Source organism: Peromyscus leucopus, unplaced genomic scaffold (assembly GCF_004664715.2).
Source record: "Peromyscus leucopus breed LL Stock unplaced genomic scaffold, UCI_PerLeu_2.1 scaffold_1481, whole genome shotgun sequence".
Lineage (NCBI taxonomy): Eukaryota > Metazoa > Chordata > Mammalia > Rodentia > Cricetidae > Peromyscus > Peromyscus leucopus.
In genome coordinates, this window is record NW_023504646.1 from 1 (window position 1) to 4,809 (window position 4,809).

The window sequence follows — 4,809 nt, forward strand, 5'->3', positions numbered from 1 at the left end:
TGAGGCACCCTCTTACCCCTGCCTTCAGCCTGGCCTCAGCCGTCATTCTATTTTGAGCATGAATTTTTATGTCCCCATCTCTCTTCCATGACATAGGTTTGTCATCATGAGACCCAAGATCTCCAGAGGGCACAGCCTACACATGCATTTGTCACAAAACCAACATTGCCTTACCAGACTGTCCTGCGCTGATGGTGGCTTCTGGCTACATAGAGAATTAAGACCAAAACTACAGCCCATTTGGACACAATCTGCCTTCAAAGATCCCGCAGAATAGAGTCTCCCCTTCAGAAGAGCCTGGTGTGCGAGAACGAAAGGGGATGGTGTCAGGAACTTCTTGAGATGGGCCTTTGTGACACAAGCATGGCTCCTGGGATGTGAACCCCCGGTGGTGAAGCAGCTGTTTGGCAAAACACCTAACCTTGTCCAAGGTAGAGAGTCACCTAACGTGCTTTTATGAAGGGAGGCCTCACGGGTCCCCGTTCATAGGTACTGTTGCTACCGGCAGCATCAGGATTCCCAGGTAGGAGAATCAGGGCTGAGGGAGAGGACAGACCTCTAACTGAGCCTTAAGAAGCACAAGAGCATAAGGTGACCTCTTTCTCCCCTCCCGCAGTCTGCGCCTCAGCGCATTCTATTGCAGCACATGGTTTTGTATGCTACACACATCTCTCTTATGACATTAGGTTTTCATCAAGGACCCAGTCTCCAGGGAGCAAACAAGCTACATAGCGTTTGGGACACAAGCAAACAATTGCCTTACCAGGGCAAGAACCTGCAACTGATGCAGGGCCTTGGCCGAGAGCAGTTGAAGCTGAAGTATATCCATTTCTTGTTCAAATCTCTTCAAGGGATTCAGCAGAATGAAATCTGCCTCCTGAAACGGTCTTCTGTGGAGAAAGAGAGGAGGATGTCAGGTCACTTGAGATGAGCCCTTGATTGACACTGTGGAAAATGACCATGGTCTGAAGGATGCCTCAGCAATCAGTCAATTCTTGGCCCCTTGCAAAATTCAAGTACAGAAGCAGCCCTGCCAAAGAGTAAGAGATGGCCAATGGGATTCCTTTGATCCTGCCATAATTTCAAGATTGTTTCAGTAAAGGCCACACTTTCTTCCTCATGTGCTGACTTTACCATGAAGACCTCTGACATGTCAAACACTATGCAGGGATCACTTTAAACCTTTGTTTTCTTGTGATTTCCTGCAGTTGCCCCACCTAGGAGAGACCTGTCCTCACATTTCTCCGTCAGGTTAGAGCCCTATCTTCATAAAGCCTAGATCACCAGACAATCGCTACATAAAAAGTCCATTCTCCCCAAGCAGGTCTTTGACTGCTTTCCCAGTCCCATATCATTTCACTTGCTCGCTACCACCCGGGCTGGCCGCGGCCCGCATCACAGTGGTCAGCACAATGTGTTCTTACAACTTGTATAGATTATCCATGAAGCCGAAATTCATTACAAAAACATATGTTGGAGAGAGTCTGAAAAAAAAATCAACAAGCCTCACTGGTCATGATGCCCAGGAATGAGAACGCCCTGCCCTGAAACACAATCGCCATAAGTTGCTACTTGGGGCCTCTTCACCTGGGATGTCAATCAATGGATTCACGGTATATGGGTAGGGAATGTCTTGGTGGCACTGAGGAGCGATGGAATGTTCAAAATGTCCTTCTGCCCAATGTGCCCAAGAAGTAGCTAGGGTGTAGCATTATGGGAATGTTATGCCAGATGGCTCCTCATGAAAGCCCTTGCAGCAAGGCTGTGGCTCTCAAGCCTTCTGTGACAATGGGACCTTGAAGGTCTTCCCCTGCTCATTCTATTCAGGATGGGAGGCGCTAGGATAAATCTAGGCCAGTAGGAAAAGTGAAGTGTAAGTTTTTCTATAGGTGTAGCATGAAACAGAGAAGCTCTGAGCCTCCTGACTTCACCTATGGGCATTTCCCTCTTTCCCCCCCATCAGTGTCTCCTGTCCAATTCCCTTGGAATTGACCAGAACAGGGTGTGCATGGAATTGCCATTCTGCACCCAAAGGCCTGAGGTGTAGAATATTGCCACAATTAGGCCAGAGCCTGGAGGCTGTGCTCCTAATGTGGAAATTTTCTCGGGGTGTCAGAGGATTAAGAAGGGGAATGCACAGGACCATACAGATCCCAGCCCTTGGGCTTATTCTTCCACTTACCTGACACGTACCAGGATGCTTTACCCTCTGACACAAAATCTCAGGTCACTGAAAGACATGAGAGGAAACAGGCACCTGAGCAGTGTGTCGGCAACTAAAAGCTTGTACAAGAATAGAGAGTCACAGGCGGGCGGTGGTGGCACATGCCTTTAATCCCAGCACTCGGGAGGCAGAGCCAGGCAGATCTCTGTGAGTTCGAGGTCAGCCTGGGCTACCAAGTGAGCTCGAGGAAAGGCGAAAAGCTACGCAGAGAAACCCTGTCTCGAAAAACCAAAAAAAAAAAAAAAGAATAGAGAGTCACAAGACGTGCTTTGAAGGGAGGCCTCAGGGCTCTCCTAGATATGTGCCACTGGAAAGCATAGGATTCCCCAGGTGGGGATTATGGGCTTAGGGAGAGCTGGACCTCTGAATTGGGCCTCACAGAAGCCACAAGCAGATGAGGCACCCCTTTCACCCCTGCCCTTCAGCCTGGGCCTCAGCGTCATTCTATTGAGCATGATTTTTATGTCACCATCTCTCTTCATGACATAGGTTTGTCATCATAGACCCAGATCTCCAGAGAGCACAGCTACACATGCATTTGTCACAAACCAACATTGCTTACCAGACTTGTCTGCGCTGATGTTGGCTTTGGCCATGAGAATTTAAGACCAAAACTACAGCCCATTCTGGACAAATCTGCTTCAAAGATCCCGCAGAATAGAGTCTCCCCTTCAGAAGAGCACCTGGTGTGGAGAACGAAAGGGGAGTGTGTCAGGGAACTCTTGAGATGGGCCTTTGTTGACACAGCATGGTCTCTGGATGTGACCCCGGTGTGAAGGCAGTGTTTTGGCAACCTAACCTTGTCCAAGAGTAGAGAGTCACTAAATGTGCTATGAAGGGAGGCCTCAGGTCCCTCCTAGGTATGTGCCACCGGACAGCATAGGATTCCCCAGGTGGGAATCAGGGCTGAGGGAGAGACAGACCTCTGAACTGAGCCTCAAGGAAGCACAAGCAGATAAGGTACCTCTTTCTCCCCTGCCCTGCAGTCTGGGCCTCAGCGCATTCTATTGAGCATGGTTTGTATGTCACCATCTCTCTTCATGACATAGGTTTGTCATCATAGACCCAGTCTCCAGGGAGCACAGCTACATATGCGTTTGGGACACAAGCAACATTGCCTACCAGGGCAGACTGCACTGATGAGGGCCTTGGCCATGAGCAGTTGAAACTGAAGGTACAGCCATTTCTTGTCAAATCTGCTTCAAGGGATTCAGCAGAATGAAATCTGCTCCTAAACGGTACGTTCTGTGGAGAAAGAGAGGGAGGATGTCAGGTCACTCTTGAGATGAGCCCTTGATGACACTGTGGAAAATGACCATGGTCTGAAGGCATGCCAAGCATCAGTAAATCTTGCCCTTGCAAAGTCAAGTACATGAAGAGCCCTGCCAAAGAGTAAGAGATGGATGGATTCCTTTCGATCCTGCCATGAATTTCAGTGTTTCAGTAAAGGCACCTTTCTCCTCATGTGCTGACTGTTACCATGAAACTCTTGACAATTGTCAAGACACTATGCAGGGATCATTTAACCTTTGTTTCTTGTGATTCCTGCATTGGCCCCACCTAGGCAGAGACCTGTCCTCAATTCTCCGTGGTAGAGCCCTATCTCTATAAAGCCTAGACTCACAGACAAATCGCTACATAAAAGTCCATTCTCCCAAGGGTGTCATTTGCTGCTTTCCCAGCCCATATCACTTTCCTGCTCTACACCCCGGGTGGGGTGCCGCATCACAGTTGTCAGCAAAATCTGTTCTTACAACTTTATAGATTATCCATGAAGCAGAAATTCATTGCAAAAACATACTGTTGAGAGAGTCTGAAAAAAATCAAGCCTCATGGCCATGAGCCCAGGAAGAGAACGCCTGCCCTGAAACACAATCCCATATTGGCTGCTGTGGCCTTTCACCTGGGAGGTCAATCAGTGGATTCACAAGTCATATGGGCAGGGAATGTCTTGGTGGCACTGAGGAACGATGGAATGTTCAAAATGTCCTTCTGCCCAATGTGCCCAAGAAGTAGCTAGGGTGTAGCATTATGGGAATGTTATGCCAGATGGCTCCTCATGAAAGCCCTTGCAGCAAGGCTGTGGCTCTCAAGCCTTCTGTGACAATGGGACCTTGAAGGTCTTCCCCTGCTCATTCTATTCAGGATGGGAGGCGCTAGGATAAATCTAGGCCAGTAGGAAAAGTGAAGTGTAAGTTTTTCTATAGGTGTAGCATGAAACAGAGAAGCTCTGAGCCTCCTGACTTCACCTATGGGCATTTCCCTCCTTCCCCCCCCATCAGTGTCTCCTGTCCAATTCCCTTGGAATTGACCAGGACAGGGTGTGCATGGAATTGCCATTCTGCACCCAAAGGCCTGAGGTGTAGAATATTGCCACAATTAGGCCAGAGCCTGGAGGCTGTGCTCCTAATGTGGAAATTTTCTCGGGGTGTCAGAGGATTAAGAAGGGGAATGCACAGGACCATACAGATCCCAGCCCTTGGGCTTATTCTTCCACTTACCTGACACGTACCAGGATGCTTTCACGCTCTGACACAAAAATCTCAGGTCACTGAAAGACATGAGAGGAAACAGGCACCTGAGCA

The 4,809-nt window shown here is 48.8% G+C and overlaps 1 long non-coding RNA gene, 2 other non-coding genes and 1 pseudogene across 4 annotated transcripts; all 4 read right to left on the minus strand.

Moving 5' to 3' along the window:
* Positions 1-30: 30 nt before the first annotated feature.
* LOC114689045 lies at positions 31-115 on the minus strand (annotated as a pseudogene).
* Positions 116-2,182: 2,067 nt separating this feature from the next.
* LOC119087152 lies at positions 2,183-4,764 on the minus strand. 2 transcript variants are annotated; one of them, XR_005090589.1, is made up of 4 exons: positions 4,726-4,764; positions 3,347-3,469; positions 2,787-2,907; positions 2,183-2,230 (listed from the first exon to the last, which is right to left on the minus strand). It is a non-coding gene; the product is annotated as an uncharacterized LOC119087152 (long non-coding RNA). The 2 variants fall into 2 exon arrangements; XR_005090588.1 differs by lacking the exon at positions 4,726-4,764 and having other exon boundaries at positions 3,347-3,643.
* Positions 2,653-2,731, minus strand: LOC114689034. Its single transcript, XR_003733840.1, has one exon. It is a non-coding gene; the product is annotated as a small nucleolar RNA SNORD115 (small nucleolar RNA).
* Positions 3,214-3,291, minus strand: LOC114689036. The gene has a single exon (XR_003733842.1). It is a non-coding gene; the product is annotated as a small nucleolar RNA SNORD115 (small nucleolar RNA).
* Positions 4,765-4,809: the final 45 nt, after the last annotated feature.